This window comes from Desmodus rotundus, chromosome 13 (assembly GCF_022682495.2).
Source record: "Desmodus rotundus isolate HL8 chromosome 13, HLdesRot8A.1, whole genome shotgun sequence".
Taxonomy (NCBI): Eukaryota; Metazoa; Chordata; class Mammalia; order Chiroptera; family Phyllostomidae; genus Desmodus; species Desmodus rotundus.
Genome location: NC_071399.1, coordinates 26398769 through 26424118, shown reverse-complemented (window position 1 = coordinate 26424118; position 25350 = coordinate 26398769). Strand labels below are relative to the sequence as shown.

The window sequence follows — 25350 nt, the reverse complement described above, 5'->3', positions numbered from 1 at the left end:
TCTTTATGCACCATCCAAATTGCTAGCCTTTTGTAATCCTTTGTTTAGTAGGTTTGCATCCTGTTATTCAATTAAATTCTTTCCTTTAATTATTGAAGAAAAATATTCCAACTATGTGCGTAAGGCCTTCCACTGAGTGCTATTGAACATGGAAATATGAATAAAACATGCAGCTCTCAGTCTGGTAATGGAGATAAGATTGAAAAAGTGTAAGTAACAAAAAGTAGTACATTTATGAAAAATGCACCACTGCTACTATGCTAATTCAGGAGAGAAGATGCTGTTCAGATGAGAGTAAGGAAATTAGGGGCTCAGGGGATGGGCTGAGTAAGGCACTGAAGGCTGGGCAGGACTTGATGGGCAGAATGGGGTGCGGGTGCACTACAAGCAGAAGCGAGGGCAGCTTGTGAGTCACGCAACTCCAAGGATGTCATCCACTTCACAGTCACTTTAGATTTTAATGTTACGAAAATTTTCTAACCAATAGAAAAAAAGTGGCTTTTTCTAATTTACACCATGTCACAATATCTACAAGCATTATGGCTGCGTCCCAGGGATTACAAGAATATTTGTCTCAGACCCTACAAATATGTGAAGAAAAAAAAAACTCCCCTAAAAATCTGTCACCAAAATCTAGTCATCGCACAGGATCTCCAGTCCAAATTCACAGCGCCTGGGTGGCCTGGAAAACCTCAAGCCAAAAATTTGTTTTAAGGTGGTCCCAGGTTAGTAGAAACCCAAGAAATCTGACAGCAGCAAACAAAAATTCTCCAGAGAAACCCACTTTCAATATAGATCTCCAAGAAGCCCCGCAGATAAATATTCAAAAAACTGAATATACCTTTAAAAGTCACAATACACAGGAGCAAGAACCAGCAGAACCCCCACCCCCAAAAATAGGTCAGCAAAGACTTCAGATACTGGAATTACCAAACATAAAATATAAAACAATTATGCTTAAAGAAATAAAAATAGCACTTGATGAGTATGAAACAAGAAACTATTAAAAGTAAGCAGATTTTTAAAATAACTAAATAGAACCTTTAGAATTAAAAGCATGTAAGATGAATGACATTTAAAACGAAAAGGATATGTTTATTAGCAGACTGGGCACTCGTGAAGAGGCATTTCGTGAACCTGAAGATAAAGCTGAATAAATTATTGAGAGTAAAGCGGAGAAGGACATAAATGGCATATTAAGTGAGAGTTAAAAAGACATGAGGATACTGGAGGTGTCTGACAGACCCAGTTAGATTTCCATGAGAAAAGAAAGATAATGGGTTAGAGACAATATATCACAGGTGGCAAACACAAGGCCCCGTGGGCTGAATCCGGCCCCCCACCTTGTTTTATCCAGCCTGGCACCTTGTTTCTACCCGGCGGCAGTGCCGAGCTCCTTGCCCCTAGTTAAGGAGTAGTTACATGTATACAGTCCTAAAATTACATTCGGCCTTTTGAAGGCAACTGCGAGGCTGACGTGGCCCCTGGTGAAAATGAGTTTGACACCCCTGCAATATATGAAGAGACGATGGCTGGGCATTTGCTAGAAGTGATGAAAAACATCCACGCAAAGATACAGAAGACCCAATACATCCAGGACAGATTCTTCAAACGACCTCCATACCTAACACAGCATAGCGACACTACAGAACGCTACAGACGATGGGGCCTGGGAAGCAGCCAGAGTAAAGAGACAGACTGCCTTCAAAAGAACAACAATTAGCTGATTTCTCAGGAGGTGTAATGCAAGTCAAAAACCAATGGAACAGTATTTTCGTGTGATGAGAGAAAAATAAATGTCGATCTATCATTCACAAAGACTAAGAAAACATCTTAGTAAGGAGGGCAAAATAAATACATTGCGGAACGAGTATTCCAGACAGAGGGAACAGAAAGTACTAACACCTGGAGGTAGCACTTGCTTGGGAGATTTGGGAGAGGACAGTACAACAAAGGCAGAGTCAATGAAGGGGAGTGCCGGGAGACGGGGCAGAAGATACCGTGGGGGCGGGTGACACGGGCCTTTAAAGCTAACTTTGAAAACCTGCCCTTCTCCACTGGGGAAGTCAGGGGCAGGGCCGATAGGCCACATCGACTGAGCCCCTTATCGCTGAGTGTCCAGACATGAGACGCCTGATGCAGAGAAGCCTCGGGCGTCAGCTTTGTATTCTAACTAGCTGTCTGTCATTAAGGCATCTTTCAACTTTGAAATCTTATTCAGGCAGAACAGTGATAGAAGAATTACGGTTAATTATCATCCAACCAACCATCCTTTATTAAGATATGTTTCAAGAGAGTAACCACCAAGAAGAGTCACGAGGAATTCCACAGTCAAAGCAAGTCCTATGCTCCACCGGATTTTTATCAGCCATGCTATTTCAGCAGACTTCAACTCCTTTAAGGGAATTTGGGGGCTAAAATGTACTACATACTATTCACCTTCTAATCTACAAAACTGTGTGTTAAATAGGTCCTTGGGGTGTGATGTTCAAAAGCCAGTATCTGATGGCCAGTTACATTTGCTGAAGTTGTAACTAGCTTCACAAATGGCTTTTCTATTAACCTAAGTAATACAATGACTTGTTCAATTCTCACTGATAATACAAAGGGTTTTGTTTTGGGTTTTTTTTACAATGTACATGTCTTTATCACGTACATTTTCTGCAGGATCGCTTTGGCACTTCAATGTCGAGTTCTCCTTTACGGAAATACATACTGTATTCTGGGCGAGTCGATCAAGGAGTCTCCCAGAAGAGAGTGTGCAATGGTATTTCCTTGCTCATCATCTTAAGTTCGTGCTGGAAAGCAGAACTCTACAACCCAGCCCCACTTGCCTATGTCTTCCATCATTTCCCATCTATAACTCTCAACGCTAAGCAGCCCTTTCTTTGCCCCAGCTACATTGTAACTTTTCACTAGGGCTCGCTCCCTTACCCCAGATGCACCCCCCCCTCTCTCTCTGCATCCACCCAAAACATGAACTTTCACTGCCACTTCAAACACTTCCACAAAGCCCTCTGCAAGTAATTGTGTGTTTCCCACAAGAGGGAATGTTTCTCGGGAGCAGACAATTAGTCAGAGGAATCCCTCAGAACATGCATCTCTGCACTGGCTGTGAAGTATTCAGGCGGAATCTGTCCAGACCTCATAAATTACCATGAAAGAGATCGTCATCAAAATCAGTTATCAGCTTAAATTCTCATTTCCTTTTTTGCGTAATACAAGTACAGAACACACACCCTGTGCATCGCGGCCTAGACCGGTGGATGAAGACGGGCAAGCAGGTCATCATCCCACTTTGCGTCACGTGTTGCCCAGGACATTGTCGGCCCAGACCTCGGCCATCGGAGCGCGTAACCCCCAGCAAGGCACCGGCCAAGGGGACAAAGCTGTGCTCCCTGCCAACCACAAAGTGCCCACCTTTTCTCTTGTCTGAAGAAATGGGAGTGATTTATGGCAAAAATAATAAAGGCTCACATTTATCAGAGGCTTATCATATGTTAGACTCTGTCTTAAGTGCTTTACGGGTAGTCGTTCATTTAAAATTCTAACGACTTACAAGGTAGGTACTGTCACTGTCCCTGGCTTATAGATGGGGAAACTGAGGCACAGTGAAGTTCAGTAACTTGCCCAGTCTCACAGCTAGGATGTGGCCAGGTCTTGACTGAAACCTTGTCCATCTGTTGGGCTCTGGAGTTCACATTGTTAATCCCAATTTCATACACCCAACTATAAAGGCCTACTGTAACTATCCTATCCATTCCACCATGGCACCAGGGGAGATAAAAATGTTCTTCTCCACAATTTTTTAAAAAGAAGAAGAAAAAGATGAGAGAGTATAGCAGATTTAAGAGTTCAGTCCAGGGGGCCAGACAAGCCTGAGTTATTGTCCCGGCTCTTTTAACTATGCAACCTCAGGCGAATTACTTAATCTCCCGAAGCCTCAATTTCCTCATCTGTAAATTGGAGATAATTACACCTTCTATCACTGCTGATGAGTAGCAGAAGTCAGATTCAACCCCATAATCTTTCCATAACACCACACCGCCACATCCTCCAAAAGATTATAATCTTGCAAAACGGTGGGAAATACCAGTGCTTCCCTGCTGCTGGCTGGTTTGGAGGCAAGAGCACCTCCGACCAGAACCTCCTGACCCCATTACAGCTACAAACTCTGGGGTTCTGCGTTAATCAGCGTGCCGTCACACAAGACACACGAGGTAACAAAGAAGGGCGTTCTCGTCCTCACAAACAGCTCCACCAGCTAAAGGGATGTTCTCAGAGCCACTCCCGCGCAGTCCCCTGTATCAAAGGCGATGTTCTCGTCCGTGAGAATTACCAGCAACAAGAGCACCCACGTCTCCTTTGCTCAGAACACTCTCCCTTCTACACATAACAAAACACCACATTCTTAAATAGAGTGCGCGTCCCCAAACCTCCTAGAGTGACCTCATTCTATAGGGATAGGGCCTTTCAGGCTCCCACCCTGGAGCTGCAGAGTGCTTGCTGGGCGCCTCCTTCCCCATTCCTGGGAACCGGGCAGAGGCTCGGCTCAGGTGAAGATGAGTCACCGCCCGGGAAGCAGCTCCAGCTCTCATCACCCCGCGAGGTTCCTTGGTGGAATGCTGCGAAGTCCCTTCGTACGCTCACTGGGCAGCACCGAGTGACCCTGTTTACACAACGAAGGTCAAAAATTAAAATGAAAAACACTCTCTAGAATCCAAGGAGTGTATCGAACCAACAATGCCTATGTGCGGGATCCGACATCATGGCTCATACTTTGAGACTTTTCAAATGTTCTGTAATATAGTACTACTATTGCTATATAGTTTTTTTGTTTTTTTTCTTAAGTAACACAGGCAACATGTAGTCTGGATTGGAAGAGACACAAAGTCCTTCATTCCTGATCTATTTCATGATCATCTGGATTATGCCCCCAATGAAAATAAATGCGACAGACACCTAGAATATTCTGTTATTGTGGGAGGACAGGGGCAGCCCTTTCCATGAGCCCGAAGGGTCAGGTACATCTTGTCTCCTAGCAGATGTCCTTACGGATCTCCCGCTGACACAGAAAGTCACGGATACGCCCTGCCTTTGCACTCCTCAGCAATAAATGTCATCTGTGCATTGTGTCTCCTCTTAAACTCATTTTGATCAAAGAGTACCCCTTCATCCTAGCGTTTCAAGGTTCGGCAAGCAGCCCATATTCCATATCCACTCTTCCCCTTCCTAACGTTCACTATTCTCTGATTAGGAGGTTGGATATTTTTAGAGTCTGGCAGCTACTCCTTTTCCACCTATCATTTGAAGTTGTTCCTCTCTGCCTTTTCTCCTGCTCTTTATTGAAACTCAGTAACTAAAACAAGTACAACATAAATTTATGTTCCCAACACTCCTACTGATTTTTAAAAATCCAAGTTAAAATGTTAAGGTGAGCCTTTTTGCCTTCTTGTACTCGAGAGAGCAAGATGGGTCACCGGCAGCTCTCCTGGAGACATCGGAGGAAATCTGGCTGAGGCTTGCTTTCTTGCCACATCTGCTCAAACCGGAAACACGGCCTCAACATGGGCCGCCAGTGTTTCCAGCAGCACGGGAAAGACACAGGCTTCGTTAAGCTGGACTAAAATCACTTCCTTGAATGGGTCATTTAAGGCACCTACCTCATCACAGAAACAATGCTAGCTAACTAGCTAGCTCTTTGTACATAAGATAAAATTTCAATTCTGAAAAAAAAAGTTAGTGATGTTTTCGTTAAAAAGGTTTGTATGGCATCAAACCAGTTAATGATTGCATGTTACTAGTAAACAGTATTTCCTCCTCAGGAAAAGCCTCCTATTATTTATGATTTCCTCTTTCCCGATCAGAAACCTTTCAGTCCTGAAGTGAAACACAGCAACGGGCCCCAGGCTTTCCGATGTGTAGGAAACACAGCAGAAAGAGACGATACTGTTCAGTTTCGCTCCGCTGGTAACAGTGCCCGACACCGGTAATAGCTTCGCAGGGCTCCTTCACTACCATCCACTGCGAGTGACGGGGCAACGGCAAGACCGTCTGCTGTGGCATCAGCAGAGCTGCCGTCTCCCTCCCATCAGGAGGCTGCCCTGCGCATCCAGCCTCTCCGAGCCTTCGGCCACTCCCAAGAGAGAGAAAATGCCTCTGCCTGCAGCTCACCACCCCATGGACACCCCAAGTGTCGAAGCCCACACATTCCCTGTCTACAGTGCCAAGCACATCTGCAACCACCCAGGGAAAAGCCAGCCAGGGTCACACATGGCCAGTAGTCCCCGTTATCTGCCGCTGCACCTCCCACGGCTTGCCAACCGCAGTCTGAAAACAGTAACTGGAAGATTCCAGAAACAGACAGTTCGTCAGTTTCAAATGGATGAAATCCCTTCCCATCGCTCTCTGCCCCATGTGGGACATCATCCCTCTGTCCATCATGTCCGCACTGTGCATGCTCCCCACCCTGCAATCCCTTAGTAGCCACCTAGCTCGCAGGTCCACTATCGCATTATCGCGGTGCTCGTGTTCAAGTCACACTTATTTTACTTAATAATGGCCCCAAAGCACAAGAGTAGGGATGCTGGCAATTCAGAAAACCCAAAGGGAAGCAGTGAGGTGCTTCCTTTAAGTGAAAAGGGCGTATGTACAGGAAAAAATGCAGCATGTATAGGGTTCAGTACTGTGCGTGGTTTTGGGCATCCACTCCCGCAGACGAGGGGACCCACTGCACGTTTTCTGTCTGTGGACCTATTACGTTTCTCATCAGTCACGACCACTCTGCTCTACGACGCCACAAGTCCCCCAAACGGTTGTGAAAGCACTTCCCTGGAACAGCATCAACATATTTAAAAATAACCGCAGTCCTGAAGATGAATTTTTCCATCTTCCATGACGGAAGATCAGGTCTGAACTTACAGTATGTTTTTTATCTCCTACCATGGCTTAAGGACAAAATACTATGAAAACTCTGTTTTCTTTGGATGATTATTTTGCTTTTAAACTTCTCTCCCACACCACCCCCCCCCGAAAAATCTAAAAGCAAAAGGTGTTGAAAATCACTTCCTATGACTAATTGTACCCGGAGCAAATCATACATTTAAAACAACCAACGACCAACACCCCAATTTGCCTTTCCTCCTAGGATGTGGGGTTCCTACAATGGGCTCCCTTCCAAACGGCACAGTGTGCATGCTTTCAGGAGCTGGGAACAGACCATCCTGGAGGCTACAAAGAAGGCCTTATTGACATGCCAGGCAAGCGTGGCCAGGGGTGGCAGCACTTCCTTAGGCTTCAATCCTGGACGAAGAAGGAAGGTATAAAGAATGATTACCAACTGGGGATAAGGGAGGGGGACTAGGGGAGACTCTGTACTGTATGATACTTAGAGAGACGAGTGCACTACCTGAAGCAACCTGGCGAAATGCAATACCACATTTCTGTCGTGCAAAAAGTTTCAACTCATCGAGAGGGAATCTTAGGAATGAGAGCTGAGAAGAGCCAAGCAGATAACAGTCCTCTCCTCCCCGGCACTACGGTTCTCTCCCCTTGGTGTTCCATGTGGCCCTGAAAGGACCTTCGGATCTGGCTTTGAAGAGACTCTGGCAATTGTTTTACAGTTTTATTTATTGATTCGAGAGAGAGGGTGAGAGAGAGACATCGATTTGTTATTCCACTCATTTATGCATTCATTGGTTGCTTGTTACCCTGGCCAGGGGTCGAACCCACAACCTCTGTGTATCGGGACAACGCTCTAACCCACTGAGCTACCTGGCCAGGTCCAAGACTCTGGCAGTTTTAAAACAACGGATAAATGGCACTTTCTACACGAAACCAGAAACTCTCCTCACAGCAAAGACTTCTCCAGTCACCAGCAAGGGGCTCCCGCACCCTTGGAGGGCCCACGCAAGGGCTTGGGATAGGCCCTTGGAAATAAAGCGGTTTTGTTCTCATGCCCTCTTAGTTCTGGTATATTCTTCCCAAATGTTCCTCAGACTCACATTTGCACTGGAAACATTTTTCAAAGCTGTAAATCTAAGAGAGGAGTGAAGACATTACTGGTTTTATTGGGTTGCTGGGTACAGAAATGGCATTTTTTTACTCAGCTTCAAACTATCCTAATTGATAAACTTGGAATTTATGAAAATAAAGTAAAAATTTGTTTGTAAAAGTACTCACCACAGATTTGTGTTAAATACCATGGCTTCTTCAGGCTTTTAACGCAGTGTTTAAAACAGTTACAAAATTGTTAGCTTCCCTCCTAAGACAGTAAGTACAGAGGGGTCAGAACTCAGAAGGAAAGATCGAGAAAAGGCGGGTGTCTCGAAGGTGCCCAGGCTCTGAGTGGACTTTTGATGGAATGAATGCTCCTGTTCACAGCCTGTGTCAATGACTCACCCCTCCTCTTCCCGGCATCCAGCTGGAGGGCCAGGGCCTTCACACAGTCCTCGCTGACTTGCAGCCCCAGAGCAAAACCACAATCCACCCAGCACAGCATTTGGTTCTGTCATTGCGACCAAGGCAGACTGGTAGCATCAGAAGACAGGGTCCTCTCCCCTGTTAATCTCCCAAAGGACACTGATTTTCCCCCATACTTCACACATTATGTGAGTGAGTGGGTTAGTTACAATTGGGATAATGAATAACTAAAAATATATTATCCCCTAGAAAAAACAGCACATCCTCTACTCATTAAAAACTGATTTCAACTTCCAAGAGGTAACGTCCTGGTCGCTTCTCCCTGGATAAGGTCAAGGGCCCACGTTTATCTGCCCACATACTGGTGATGTTCCAGATTTAGCTTCATCTTGCATTTTTCCATTCAAAATTTCTTCATTGTTTGCCCTGGCTGGTGTGGCTCAGTGGATTGAGCACTGACCAAACTGAAAAGTCACCGGTTCGATTCCCAGTCAGGGCACATGCCTGGGTTGTGGGCCAGGTCCCCAGTTGGGGGCGTGTGAGAGGCAACCTGTCAGTGTTTGTCTCCCTCCCATCCCTTCTCTCTAAAAGTAAATAAATAAATCTTTAAAAAGTGTTTCCTCATCTTTTTACATTTTCTCAATGACAGCTTTCCCATAGTGGCCCAGATTTAGCTTATTTGATTCCTTTAGGAATCATTCCCAATTGCCTGTATAGTTTAAGTCCAGGCAACATACGAGATGCTTCTCTTTCCTGATGCGAAATGTACAGTAAGAGGAGGGTGTTCTACGCTCTGTGAAAGCTCAATCCACGAGCTAGAGGAAAACGAGAAGAATATTCTATCAGTGTTCTTCCTGCAGCCCCAAAGCCCAAGTTATTGGCCTTTTGCAGTCGGGCTATAAAGTGTCAGTGCCGTAGGGAAATAAACAGTATCCAATCCGTTGCCCTCCCTTTACAACTAATTGAACCGAGGCCCAGAGAAATCCAATAGCTTGCCCCAGGCCTAAGAAGAAAACCCCATCTCTTTTACTTCTTCCTGTTCTAGTTAGCTAGTTCCGCCAGTCACTTATCATTTTCTCCTCAAAACACACAATTTCCACTCTGTCCGAGTACTTACAGCGTGAAGTGACTTAAGTGTTACTCCACGTAAGCACGAGGGAACAGGGCACGCCACGCACGCCCGCTGAACAAGCCTGACTGGAGTGCGGGCAGGTCAGGATCCTGAGTGCATCGTGACCACGAAACGACAGGAAGGAAAACAGTATGTGTGACTCAAAGCCCCATGTCTCTCCCCCAAGCGAGGAACACTTTCAAAACGCCGAGAAGGTCACTGCTGCTCTGTGAGGGAGAATGTGAAGATCACAGGCTGTCACAGATCACTACAAATGACACCGCAGAGAACGGGCTATGAGGTTATGCCATCCACACGATTTCATTATAAAAGTATTACATATTCGTAAGAATTCAAACACTTGATAAAGCATATGAAAAGGTGTTAAACTCTATGAATGACCATTGAATTTCCTTCCACTTAATATTTTAGAAGGAATATAATTAAAGCACAGATTAGAATTGCAGTGAAAATAAGGACAGTAAAGTTAGACAAATCCACACAAGTCAGACACGAGGAGAAGCTGGCAGTGCGCTAAGAAAGGAGAAACGGGAGCAGCACATACCGTGCCCTTTACCGTTTCCAGGGACAAGAGAACACGGGCCCCGAAACGTGAGACATGGTAATCTACACAGTGGGGAATAGTTCTGACACGTACTTTTTCTACTTTTCTTTCAAAAATGCAAAAAGAAAGGTAAAATCACACATGCTCTCACTATTTCTTTTAAAATTACGTAAAGTAAGTAGTGACTGTCCCTTCCTCCAGCCCTTCAATCCACCCTCGTCCTGGCAGCCAGCTCAGGAATGCAGTTTGGGAACAGATGCTCCTCAGCCTGCTGCTCCACTCCCAGGAGCTGCAGCTCACACGTGTGCATGCACACATGTGTGTGCACATGTACATAGTACGCAGGTGCACAAACATATGTGGTACCTATGCACGCACGTGCACACACACTCTCACACATTCAAATACACTCACACGCACATGTACATGCATGCATTCACACACTCACAATGCCCATACATCCACGCACCATGTGTGTGCACGCACATACATGCACACACATACACACACCACACACAAACACATAAACACATACACAACACACCCATACATCCACACACCATGTGCGTACACATTCACACACACTCACATACACATTTGTACACACCACACACCACACACATTCACACATACTCTCACACACACATTCACATGTACACAACACACCCATACATCCACACACCATGCACACACATTCACGCACACATGCACACACATACACACATACAGAACACACCCATACATCCACATACCATATGTGTGTGTTCACGTACACTCATGCACACACATACGTACACAGACTCTCACACACAACACACCTGTACATCCACACACCGTACACGGACACACATATACACTCGCATGCACACACACGTGGACACACATCACAACATACATGCATTTGCACATTCACATGTACACAACACACCCATACGTGCATACACCATGCACACATATTTGCATCACATGCACACATATATACATACACAAAATAGAGGAAAATTTAGTTTTTATGAAAATAGACAAACATTCCACATATGAGTCAATTGGCTTTCTTTGAATATATTTCAGAATCTAAAAACTAAACAAGGAACAAATTGAATTTTTTTAAGTAATAGAAAAACATTCTTAAGTCATTGATCAATTACTTCCTAAGTAAAGTCAAACCCAGAGATTCTCAGCTATATACTTCTAAACTGCTAATCTATTTAAATAAGAAAACAGATAGCTCACGTAGGGTTAGGAACACATACTTGTGAAACCTCTTTGAATGCTCTGAGAAATACTTTGTGAATTTCCAGTAACCGTGGTCCGGGGCCAGTCACAGGCAGGGTCTGACTCGGGCGTGTGCCAGCCTTGCAGGTCTGCTCCACACACAGAAACAAACACAGAGAGGCAGCCAAAATGGGAGGCGGGAATCATGGTTTGGATTCCTCCCCCAAACACTTTTTTAAAAAACTGGGTGTAGATGACTGTGTTTTGACTCTGAATCAAATTCTTCACAAAGCAACAGAAAGAGCATTGATATCAAAACACTCATTGGGTATACGTGGCACCAATCTTATTGATAACATTCTGAAAATCATCACAAAGCTTTTAGCAGGCTTCTTAGAGTCCAGACACATGGATCTTATTCAAAAGTACAGTATTTTAATAATTGGTTATATTGGCTTTGAGAAAATAATTTAACTATGTGAAATTTGCTTTCATTTCCTCAAGAGTAGTCTGAGTAAATTTGCCAATTTGAGCTCTAGTCCAATCCAGTGGCGATGCAACTACAGGGCAAAGAAGAAGAAAAAACCCATGTTTCTGGAAGCAAACAATTCTCTCTTTGATTTTATGTGTTCTCACTGAATAAATTTCATTATGAGATGAAAGGCTAATTACCATAAATATCACAGATATCAAAAGCATATGATCACTCTTCTATTTATCAAACTGTATAAAAACTGTAAGCCTTTTCTTTCAAAACCCATTTCTAATGTAAAATATCCAGAGGCCTCTTGGGAGGCTGATAGCAGAGCTTCTCAATCCAGCACAAAGGCTCTCCACGTTGCCCAAACCTCCCTGCTGGCTTCATCGCCCACAACCCTCACCTCGTGTTCCCTACGGTCCTGCCCAGGAGTAACCCACTCTTCTCCCACATGACCTCACCCCCACCCCTCTTCGATTTTGTTACCTCCCCCTGGAATCCTTTATTTCCCCCTGTCTACAACGTCCCACCTAACACAATTCCTCACTCTGGGCTCGTCACAGTGGGCCCTACTCCACGCATGCTCTCCTTTCCCAGATCCCATGTAGTCGCTGCCTGACCTCGACATTCCCTTCAGTGCCGACTGCACCACCTTAGAAGTAGTAGAATCTCAATAAATATTTACTGAATTGAGTCATCTGTTGTCTAGTACCTCGCTGCCAAAAAATCAATCTGTATTCCATGAATAAAAATGGTACAAGTCTAAGGCAGAATGTTACTGCAGCCAAGTTATATCTTGAACATTTCGCTTCAGTTTATTAGCTTTTTAAATTATTAATAACAAAATGTCATTAAATATATATGTGCATACATATATAATACCTTCTAAGGCGCTCGAATCACTGCCCTTATATTATTCTTATGCCATCTCTGAAAGGTCAGAAACATTTATTTTATATATGGGAAACCAAGGACCAACCAACAAGTATGCGATATCAACTTGGAGACCAGAACTGTTTATGTGCTAGCGAAGGCAAGAAAAGTGGAAAATAGAAACCTTTTTCTCAAGCAGCTTGTCATTTACTTGCAGAGAAAAGATAATATGAGACGAGTGGAGCATATGTGCTTAAATTATTTCTATGGTTTCTGTCTTAAAATAGATTCCACTTGACTCCCAGCAATGGTAGCTTCAGCCTCCTTGGCGGATGGCCACCGCAAACATGGCTCCCCTGAGGGCCAGCTGTGAGAGCCAGGGACTAAGAATGGCGGGCAGGGTCTCCCCGAGCACTGTGCCTGGCACACTCGGCAAGTGCCATGGGAAGTCCAAGGACAATGTACCAGAGCAGTCACGGGAGGCCATAAAAAGAAAGCATGACTCGAGCTGGCAGTTGAAGGAGGCACAAAATTTGAAACGCTGACCAGGAAAAATAGGAAGGAGAACGCAGGACCGTATAGAGGCAGCCATAGCATGGGACGCAACCGGTGAAAAGACACCAAACCCAGCTGCCAGTCAAGTGGCCGTCAGGTCCTGAGATCCCACCAGACAGCGTTCCCTGCACACACTGGGAGGCTTTGGCTCCACCCTCTACCATTGTCCCTGCAGCCATTTCCCCAGATAAACTAGTTAGGTCTCCAGGAGGAATGCAAATGTAGCAGGATCTGTTTAAAGCTTAATCCCGGTTTACTATGAAAATATGTGAAATTCAGAAAAGTAAAAAGAAAAAATTTAACAACCATCTACATTACAGTCCAACCACATTTCCTTCAACATTTACTCAACAATTACAGTATTTACTAGGGCCTGCCACGTACCAGACACTTCTCTGGGCTTTTTGGAGACATCCGTGGGCAAACGAAACCAAAAAAACATTTCTGCTCTTCTACAACTTCTATTCCATCAGTAGAGAAAGACAACAAGCAATGATATGAACAAGTAAATTGTATGCATTTGTTACAAAGCGGTGAGTACGGAGTAGCAAGGAGCAGAGCAGGGTAAGACCATTGGAAGTACAGGGGGGTAGGGGGTGGGAATGGCTGCATTTTCAACTGGGCAGTCCAGGTGGGCTTGACTGAGAGTGTAGCGTTACCAAATTGAGATCGTACTGCTTTGTAGGCTTCCCCGCCACACGTATTAGATGGTATTCCCCATGCCAGTAAATATGCTTTTGCAACACGGTATTTAATGACTGCAGAGAAGTCCATCCCATGAAGGTACCATAATTAATTTCATCCTTCTGGTCTACGGGTCAATTAGACTCTCTCCCTTTTTTAGCCATTGTAAATGGCTATTGCTTCTCTTTCCTCCAAAGAAACACAAAGAAGTGAAAAGACACAGAACTGGGTACAAACAAGGCTGAGGCTCGTGGTGTACACTTTAACAGCACAGGACAGCAATATCTTAAGGCCATATGCTCAGACTCTTCTTCCTCTGTTCCTGTCAAGGTTCCTGCCACCCACACCTGACCATCTTTCCATTAGGCTCACAGAAGTGCTCTGGCCTCCCCATCGCTCCACCATCGGCAACTCCGTGTATCAGAGAGGAACTCTTCCCTAGACGCCTACCTAGCACAGTGGCTGACATAGATAGAGCAGAGCAACAAGTATCTACTTGATTAATAAACGAACAAAAAAATGAATGACTACTCAGAAGACTCTCTGGCTTTCATACAGCTGGGAGATGCTTGGAAATGTTCCCTCCCCCTACGGCTTCCTTCCACCAAGAGAAGAGAGTCACGTCTCAGACACAGTCAGCATCTTCCTAACAGGACCCCTGTAACAATGTCTTCAGGATGCTGGAAACTGCCATATGCCCTGGACAGCTAAAGAATACCATTAACTACCTAAATAAAATGCTGAACAGCACACAGAGACTATGCAGAAAACACGTCTATTATTTCCCCCTTCCCAGTTACTTAAAGGGGACAATTATAGAATTTCTTACTCTCAAAACACAAATGAGAAGTCTATCTTTTAATAGTGCATAAACCACTATTCATCCTAAATTCTAACCGTGGCATTATTAAACTGCTACTCTCATAAAAATAGAAATAAGACACTTACCCTGTCACATAAAGAAGGAAAAAAAGCCTTAAATAACATGCATAAACTCGACAAACAAGAAAATACTGCACTCGGAAAAGCAGAGAAAAAACAAAACACATCAGTTATTTACCACTTAAGCTGGTACATTACGCGATCACGCCATTGAGCAATAACAGTTTCGTTGTTGAGGCAGTGCGAGCTGAGATGTCAGCACTGTATTTCACTGTTAGAATTACATCCTCAAAATCCTCCTTCTGAAAGTCCGCTTTCAGAAGTTGAAAGTGAATCTAGAAAGCCATCTCAAAATACTTCCTAATTTATAATGTAGCCTTAGAAAGAACAAGAGGCAAATGTCCTCTTATACTCACCAGCAGTGAGAACACACACCGTGGAGTGTCACCTTGGAGTGACCACTGTCCTTTCTGTGAATAACCCACATGGCCACCCATTCACTGCACTAAACGGGGCCGTAGATGCAAAGAACAAAGGTGAGATGGATTTCAGAGTCTTCGATGGATTTCTGGGTGTAAGTATGTGAGCTACACAATTACTGTATCTTCACAACCAACCTGGCTGTGCTTCACAGATGCTGAAAATAGAGAGGGTGAGGATGCTAACCTCAGCAAACAACTATATATGAAGAAGTTGGGTTTAGGTGAGAGGGACAGGCAAGGGATAAGGATCTGGGTGTTGCCAATAAGACATTTCAAGTCACAGATCTATCTTACTGGTGAACGCCTGTGATAGTCATCCTCCCTCTGACTGCAACTGGAAACTCTGGAAAAACTACAAAAAGCTCAGAACTGTGGAAAGGAAACAAAAGCAGGCAGATTGTGCCTACAGGAGTTAAAACAGTATGTACCTGCATAAGGACAGATACACGAATAAATGGAATAAAATAAAGAGCCCAGGAATAAACCCTCGCATATACAGTCAAATGATTTTTGACTAGAGCGCCAAGAGCATTCAATGGGGAGAAGGACAGTCTTTTCAGCAGATGGGGCTGGGAAAACTGGATGGTCGTGTGCAGAAGAATGAAGCTGCACCCTTACTTAACTCCCTATACAACAATTAACCCAAAATGGATCAAAGACCTAAAACTGCAAAATTCTTAGAAAACACAGGGCAAAGCTTCGTGATATTGGATATGGCAATGATTCCTTAGGTGGGATACCAAAGGTACAGGCAACAAAAGAAAATATAGAAAAACTTGACTTCATGACAAATTAAAGCTTGGTTCACCAAAAGACAGTATCAACAGCAGTAAAAGGCACCCATAGAATAGGAGAAAATATTTGCAAGTCATATATCTGGTAAGAAATTAATATCTTGAATATACAGAAAACTCCTAAAACTCAACAATAACAACAATGAAAACCTGATCCAAAAATGGGCTAAGAACTTGAATAGATACGTCTCTAAGCAAGGCGTGTGAAGGCAAATAAGCTCATGAAAGATGCTCAACATCACGGATCATTAGGGAAATACAAATCAAAACTACAATAAGATACCACCTTACATCCGTTAGGATGGCTGCTATCAAAAAAAAAAAAAAAAAAAAAACCCGACTGGAAAATAACAAGCGTTGGTGAGGTTGTGGAGACATTGAAACCCTTGTGCACGGTTAGTGGAACATAAAATGGTGTGCCTGGAAAATAGTGTGTTGGTTTCTCAGAAAACTAAAATACAATAGAACTCCCACATGATCCAGCATTTCCACTCATGAATATATACATAAAAGAACTGAAATCAGGGTCTCAAGGAGGTATTTGTATGCCCATGTTCATAGCAGCATTATCCTCAGTACCTAAAATGTGGAAGCAGCCCAAGCGTCCATAGAGAGAGAACAGATCAACAAAATGTGGTATGTACATATGATGAAATATTATTCAGCCTGAAAAAAAGGAAGTCTATTCTGATATATGGGAGAACATGAATGAACCTGGAAAACATTATCCTAAGCAAAATAGGCCAGTCACTAAAAAAGACAGCTACTGTATGATTCCACTTATATAAGACACTTGGAGTAGTTAAAACCATAGAGGCAGCAAGTCGAATGGTGGTTTCCAGGGACTGGGGGCAATGAGGAGACATTGGGTAAAGAGTTCCAGTTTTGTCAGATAAAAAGGTTTCAATCTTGCAAAATGAAAAGAGCGATGCAGACGGACGGTGGCGATGGCCACACAGCATTATTACTGCATTGAGTACTACTGAATTATACACTTAAAATGGATAAGATGGTAAATGTTGTTATGTGCCTTTTACAGCAATAAAACAAATTGGGGGGAAAAGTAGAGTGTAGAAAGGGGGCAAAAGTTGGAAAAGTGACCTGCAAATGGTTAATTCTCCTCTCCTTCTTCCTCGCCCGCTCCCTCTCCCTCTCCCTCTTCCACTCCCTCTCTCTCGGCTTTGCTCCAGGGGTAGGCCCCATTCACAGAAGTGCACAGTCAGACAGATCTCCAAAAGAAAACCCAACTATCTCTCTCCTGTGAATCAAAAAGTGTGAGTGAACCACAGAGAGGAGAGAGCTAGAGAAGGGGATCCGCTACTTCTGTGTGTGAACCCAGCCAAGTCTCAAGTTCACCCCTGGGTTGCACGTGTCAGGACAGACCTAGAACAGAAAGCAAAGCCTTTGGAAAACTCAATTGTGTTAAAACCTCCACTCAGAGAGGGTGAGACAGAGGGGGGCCGATCCCCAGCCATGTGGATTGCTAACACAAAAAACACCAACACTCTCCAGGATTGCAAAAGGACCCAGAGTTTACACAACATAACATTCAGGACTATGCAAAATTACTCAATGTAGAAAGAACTAGGGAAACGTGAACAGCTCCCAAGGGAAAAGATAATCAATAGATGCCAACTCAACATGACTAAGATGACAGAACATTCAAGCAAAGGCTTTAAAGCAGCTATTATAGTTATGTTCCGGGAGGTAAATGCTCTTAAAATCAATGGAAAGCTGGGTGCTCCCAGCAGGGAAACAGAAACTATAAATAAGAACCAAATGGAAATTATAGAACTGAAAACTAGAATACCTATAATCAAAAACTCATGGGGTTCCTGCAAAGGCAGAATGGAGATAAAAGAGGAAAACTCAGTAAACTTGAAGATCAACAGACATTACCAAATAGGAAGAAGACAGAGAACAATATAAGAGAGTAATAAAAAAATACAGCCTCAGGAAACTGCGGGACAATATTAAAGATATAATAGATATCATTGTTGTATTAAAAGGAGCAAATAATGAAATTAAGACCAAAAATAAATACCTGAAGAACTAAAATCATGAAGCTAGATAAGAACACGCATCAGGTAAGTGAAGAGAGAAAAGAAGGGGCACAGCAACCACGTCCGGGGTGTCCGGTGTGAGACGCTGGTAAGAGGAAGAGAAGCCACCAACAGTAACGGGAATAAAGAGAGAGCGAGAACTGAGAAGCTGGGTCCTGGAATCAGGGGAGAAAATCAAGAAGAAAAGAGTAGAGGATTGTGTCAAATGTTGCTAATGAACCAAGTGTGATAAAGGATTGAGAACCGACCTTCAGATTTGACAGTAGTAAAAGTTACCAGTGATCTTGGTGAGAACTGTTTGGCAAAGTGGTGGCAAAAGCCAAAGTGACAAAAGCCAAACTAATTAAGAAGGGAGGAAGGAATGAGGGGAGGGAGGCAGGGAGGAGTATACATATTCTTTTGAAAGTTTTATAGTAAAGGGGAGGAGAAAGGAGTGGTAGCTACAGCCAAGTGAGTTCAAGAGTACATTTTTTAAGATAGAAGGTATTGCTGGACACTGCTATTACTGACCCAGGAAAGAGGATAACTCAATGATGCAGGAAAAAAAGATGAACTTTAAAGGCCACCCTTGAGCAGTAAGAGGAGATAGAATCCAGAGCAAGAAGAAGCACAGACCTTGGACGGGGCCTGGCTGAATACGATGGTTTCTTGGGGCAAAATCAGAGTCCAGAAGTACAGATGGGATGCGCTCGTAGTTTCTGCATTGAAAGGATATAGTCATTGTCTTCGAAGTGTTTTCTCTTCATCAGTGAAAGCAGAGGCAAGATCACCAATGACAGTAAGGAAGGGTGAGGAGATGTTGCAGGTTAGAGGAGAAAAGGTGTAAAAGGTCATTTTGAAGTATGAGAATATGTGGATGGGGGAAAGCGCTCTGCAGAATTCAGCACGGAAGCAGGTAGGATTCCTCTGTGGGGAATGTTATGGTACAGAGGACTGGAATTTTCAAATTGTCCGAAAAACATTATACCCCACTAAAGGCTGCTCAGCTACAATACAAACACATTTCCCAAGTCATTTCCTCTGGGACTAATCCCAAATGTTAGACAATCACTTTAACCTAAAAACCCAGCGATCAGGGGCACAGGGATGGACAGGAGGTAGAAAGAGGTCTGCATATATTTGCTTTGTGGCCTGACTGAGATCAGATGGTGAGAATTAGTGTGAAATAGTGAAGCCTAGCCAACAGATAAAGGTCAGAAGAGGGAGAGGGAAACTCCTGCCTGGCACTGGTTATTGTTCGGATAACCAGTCACAGCAAGAACTATTCTAGGAGAAGCCACAGAAAAGGGTAGCTCAGCTTCAGAAAGTCTTGTCTTATGTTGTCCCCAGAGCTGAGTGGTCACTATTGATGCTTGACATGTGTGCAAATTGGCTCCCAACAGAGAAGGTAAATAAGCTTAAGGAATATTCCTATGTCCCCAGCTTATTAAGAAAACGAGATCCAAGACTAAAGGCGCACAGGGAAAGGTCAAGAAAAAAAGCCGTAACTGAAAGGACTCCAAGGTAGCCGAGAGGAATAAAAGGGGATTCCTGGAATGTAACAAATCACAAATCTTAAAAACGTTGTTTAAAAAGGAGGAAATTCTGTTATCTCTTGATCCATGAAAAAGAGCTCTTCCGAATATGAAGATATTATATATTGTACATGGCAAACAGCCTCATGGACGTTATACAATCAGTACCACAGAAAATAAATTTCATCAGGTCCTGAAAGACAGTAGTTGTTATTCTAGGTACTAGAACTCTGAAAGGTAAGGAAATTCAAGACCGCTGCAAAGCCATAAAAACATGTCCAACGATGTACTCCACACACAGACCAATCTCCCCCTAAAGTATGGAGGGGGACACTGTCTGAGAATGTTGATCGAACGACCCCGTGGCCATCTTTAAACTCTAAAAAGCTACGATTTTTGCTTCTTCTCTTCAAATATGGTCTCGTTGTAGCGAGATCACGTGTCTGAAATCTAACGAGCTCTAGGGGGACTGAGGTTCCTGTGCACACACGTGGGCGTCGGCAGCACCCACTGTGCTCCAGGGCCCTCATGCGCCCCTGCACACCCTCCCTGAGCTCCCTACCCCCAGACAGACTCTGGGGCCAGGTCCTCTGCTAAGCAGAGGGCACACTTGTATCCTGATAGTGATAGAAGACGGCAGCAAGGTGGGGTTGGAGGCCTGGCTCCACACAGGCCTTTGTGTTTCGATTTCTATAATCGCTTCGCAGTGCCTGAAAGCAGTTTCCTCACCTACCAAAACGAGGGAGATGGACAAAAATCACTGACACTTCAGAAATGGAAGGGGCCCCACACAGCAGTTTAGATTTAACTGAATTCACTTCCTGAGGTACACTGAGCACCTTTTAGATCCAAACTTCTAAAAACAGCCACAACGACAAGCAAGTTTCGTTCTGAAAGTTCATTTGCAGATCAGTTATTTGAAACTTGGAAGGTACTTCTCCATAGAAATAACGTTATTAGAGATACTTGCGTTTCCATGTCAGCCCACAAAACCTTATTTAACTTGTAAAATCCCTGAATACAGTACAATGACAATGACATCCCAGCCCACTGGGATGCAAGAGAAGCATCTCTCCCCTCCCTATAAAGCCCCCACTGCCCCTGCCCAGCCACCACCATCAGGAGGAAAGAGACTCTCAGACAAAGAGAAGGAACCAAGAGTGAAAACAGAAATGAAATGGAAAGACAGATATTGGGTGGGTGTGGGGAGCTGAGGCAAAGAATGAGGATCAGCCCCGCAGACCTGTAAGAACAGAGCGAGGGGAGGGGAGCAGAGAGAAGCCATTTGCCCCCCACACGTCCCCAACCCCACTAGCGGCTCCTTTCATCACCACAGACCCGTTGCCCCCAACGCCACAGCCACGTTATACAGAAACACTGGGCCCTGGGGAGGGGAGGGGTCAGAGTCGGGGCAGGACACATCCCCTGAGCCTCCATCGGATGCACGGTGATTCTGTTCAGGAATCACCCACAACCCAGAAGTTAAAAGGGCATTCCTAAGAACACAGTTTGGCACTTCCCATTGCCCCTGTGCCTGGGGTGCCCAATCTCACCCCTCCTTACAGTACCTCACCTGCCCTGGATGGGGTTTCAAGCTCCCGTCTGCTCCATCCACTCCTCCCATCTCCATCCCCCACCCAACCGATCTTAGGCTGGGCAAGAGGCTCAGCCTAAGTGCTAGACACCGTGCTTAGAGGGCCCTGCACACACCTCCTCCAGCCACATGTGCCCAGGGGCCAGGAGCTCACAGAGCCCCGGGATGCACCTACCCAGACCCTGCCCCATCTTCCAGACCACGCCACAGGTCCCTGGGGCCTGCTCCAGCACCTGCCTGGTTCAGTCTCTCAAAGGCAGAACACACCTCCAGTTTGTACAAGGGAGGCTGTTGCAGAGGGTGCGGCCAGACTTGGGACCTGGGGCCAGGGATGTCTATACATACCACAGGGAGATTCTAGACAAGAAGCTTGAGAAGTCTGGGAATTCTAAATTTGAATCTGGCTGTCCAGGATGATAGGAAGGTACATTTTTCAAGACAGGAGGCTAGAACTGGGTTTACGCAAAGGTTGACTTATAACTTTGAAATATTTATTTAGTTTTGGGGGGTATTACGCTAAGTGAAATAAGCCAGACAGAAGAGGACAAATACCATAGGATTTTACTATATGTGGGATCCGAAGAACAAAATAAATAAAGCGGACAAAACAGAAACAGACTCACAGATACACAAAACAGACTGATGGTTCACAGAGGGGAGGAGGGCTGGCAGATGGGTGAAAAAGGTGAAGGGACTGAGAAGCACAGACTGGTAGTTACAGAGTAGCCATGGGGAAGTGAAGTACGGCACAGGGAATTCAGTCAGGAACACTGTAATAACTGTGTGGGGCCGAGTGGGTCCCTGAAATAACCACTACGCTGTACGCCTGAAAGTGATACAGAATAATATCAAATGTACACTGTAGCTGAAACAAACTTATAATAAAGTATTTATTTAGAAACATGGTGTGGAAGCCTCCGTGTGTATTCCTGCCCCAGGCCCAGCACCTGTTAGGGGCGGGATGTCCTTCCTCTCCCTGCGTTTGGCCACCAGGCCACGTGCGGGGAGGTCTACCCAGCAAGTCTGCTAATGAGCAGGCAAGCTGCCTTCCCTTCCTAGGGGCTCTTCTTAATTAGAAATAAAATGGCTCCCAGCACTCCCCAAACAGAAGGTTCCCCAAATTTCCCTCCCACTGGGGACACTTCCCCTTGCCACACAGAGCACCTGTAAGGTCCAAGATGACCCTGTCACTGGCACACCCCTGGGACTGGCAGCCTGCCCCCTGCTGGTTCTCCTAAAGAACAGCACGCACTAACGCACAGGGGTGTAAAGCCCACAGATTATGGTGTTTCCATGTGAAACAATGTTCAAAAAAAATCCGTCTAAACCACAAGTAAGATGATACTGGTCTCAGGTTACTCACCTCCATGCGAGCCGGGGCCGTGACACAGCACAGCTTGAGCCAAGCTGCTGATCTGGGACAGGCCTGTCTGCCCACGCTGGAGGCCTGGGTGCAAGCAGCCTTTCCAGCAGGCACAGATAAGGAATAACACAGCCCTGGGGTGCATCTGAAGGCAGGGTGCTGCAGCGGGAGCCCCACCAGTGCTGCAACCCAGTAACACACAAATGTTCAGGAAGTCCCTAAAATCTGTGCTCATCGCCGCCTGGCTCAGTGTGCTGCAGCCCTTTATTCAGCCAAGAGCAGGTAGGCCAAGTTCACCTACGTGCTGAGCACAGCATCCCTTTAAGCAACCCTGGGGAAACCGACTTGCCATGAGAGACAGGCCGGATGGGGTAACTAACAAACAGCCGGGTTCTGTCGCAGGACCGTAACCGAGCTACATGTCAGATCGGGGTCTGTGATTGGAGCTCTGCCACAGTTCAACCTCTGCCATGTGATTCACACTTGGTCAGGCCTTCAATGATGTATGATAAATTCTGCCAGCTCTTTGCATCCTAACCTTTACCCTACTTTAGTCGATCGCAATCATTCTGATCGGTAATCCTGCCTGATCAGGTCATGAAGATTAGGTCACCAAGTCCTGGCCGCCTCCCACGGCCGAGGCGCCTGTCATTTTAGCATTTTACTGATCAGACCGTGCTCCAAAAATGAGTTTCAAAAAGTAGAAACAAGATAAAAAGGCCTGACAATTGAAAAACTATTAGAATTACTAAGATTTTGGTGATATGTCAAATTCTTTTTTTTTAGGCCTTTCTACATACCAACAACAGCCAGTTAAAAAAGAGTCTGGGGGAGGATATAAGATCCTTTTATATAAAAAGTAAAAATAACTACCTAGAACTGAACATGAAAAAATTGCAAATAGTATTGAAGCAACTGGTTAAGATTTAGGGGGAAATATAATAAATAAGATCTAACAAAGATAAGACATGGAACCATAAAACTATGAGAAGAAAATGCTGGCAAATATTTATAGCATCTTGAAACCAGACAAGAATTCTGTGTCACCCCTACTGGGGTGACGCTCCACAGCCCCCATGGCTCTCAGCTCAGAAGAGGTGCCTCCTCCCCTTGCCACAGCCCTGGCACCTGGGGTCTCCCTGGCGCACTGTCTCCTGATAAGCCTGGGAAGACAATGAGGCTTAAGCAGCAGGGCCCCTCCCTGCCACCAGCCCTGGGAGGGCAGAGCGCCCTGGGCCGGAGGAAAGGCCAGGTTCCCGTCCGGAAGCCTTACCCAGGTTAGCTTTTCTGGTCAACTTCAGAAGGAGAGCTCACAAGGAAAAAGGGGGCTTGACTCTCCAAAGTGTCAGTGATTTCTTGTGATTGCTTTTCTCATTATAAATATGCGCTTTTGTACGTAATTCTATAATTCAAAATGGTATGGCTTTTTTTCTTAAAAAGAAAACCAAAATTGCGGAAGCGTCAGGCCCGACCAAACCTGGGCCCATCCCTGCTCGCACGCTTCAGCTGCAGCCCAGCACTCAAACGAGCAAACTGGAGGAGGGGCTCAGTAAGTACTCATCTCCTAACCACACGCTTATAACACGCACATTTATTTCAAAGCACAGCCTTTGAAATCAGACAGACCCCTTTAAGCCGAAGTTCCCTTTTCTGTAAAATGAGGATTACAACACCTTGCAAATTGGGAAGAACTTGATGAGATTAGGTTTGAAAAATGCTAAGAACTTCACCTGATACAAGGTAGTAAAAATTTAAACAGAAAGAAGATCTAGAAAATATATGTTTGAAGTGGTTATTTCCAGGTGGCAAGATGAGAGTTTTTCTTTATTTTCTTTTGCTCATGTGTATTTCCTAATCTATCTGCAATAAGCATATATTATTTGAGAAAAAAGGGGAAAAAAGTTATTTTGGGATGCTCCTAATTAGTATCAACTAGTTCTTGGTGTTAAATAGCTCTATAAAAAGAGCAGTTTCAAAGTAAACTACCCAGACTTGGGAGCTGACCCTTCATGCTGTCCCCTGGGGCTGAACGAGCTGCCGATGGGTTGGGACCAGAGGCTCGGGCCTGGGCATAGATCCTGGCTGGTGCTTGACCGTCACCATTGCAGAGCCCAGTGTCGTGTCAAATGGAGAAGAGAGGGAGAAAGTGTTCAGCCTACCAACCCCTCACCCTCCCAGGCAACGGGACCCAACACGAACCACATGCCCCCGGGGAAGTCAGAACAAGACTGTTTGTGGTGATGACATCAGCTGGTAACTCTTCTGACTCAAATGTTCCTCATCCGCAATTCTCAGTAGCTGAGATTTCTGAATCTGATAGGTGTGATCTTTTGGTGAAGGACGTTTCGTGACAAGGCTAACTTTGACGTATTTGAGAGACATGTCAGGACTCAAGTCCTATTTCTGCCAGTTGATAGCTCTACAACCAAATCACTGAGCGTCACTGAAGCTGTTTGGTCCCCTGCACTACTTGGACAGCAGGATCTACCTGTACTCAGACATTAAAAGGATCAGGTGTATACACGCTCTAGCAAAGCGTCCCACAAAGGTAGAAACCACAGTGATGACACCCGCTAGCCATGCACAGCAAAGGCAAGAGGACCCCAGTTCTCCTCCTCAGGTAAACCAACCTTGGCTAACAGAGGATGGGACCGTCAGCGCTGTTTCATGCTCCACCCAGGCCAGGAGAAGACACAAGAAGGGCACAAGAATGCCCCCGAAATGAAGGGCCAAAAAGAGAGTGTGAAACCAATGGC

The 25350-nt window shown here is 44.9% G+C and overlaps 1 protein-coding gene and 1 pseudogene across 3 annotated transcripts in view; one reads left to right on the top strand and one right to left on the bottom strand.

The window, feature by feature from the left end:
- The window catches only part of CSGALNACT1 (chondroitin sulfate N-acetylgalactosaminyltransferase 1), a 305085-nt gene that overhangs the window by 214514 nt on the left and 65221 nt on the right, over positions 1-25350 (bottom strand). The window lies entirely within an intron of this gene.
- LOC112321392 (small ribosomal subunit protein uS14-like) lies at positions 5472-5627 on the top strand (annotated as a pseudogene).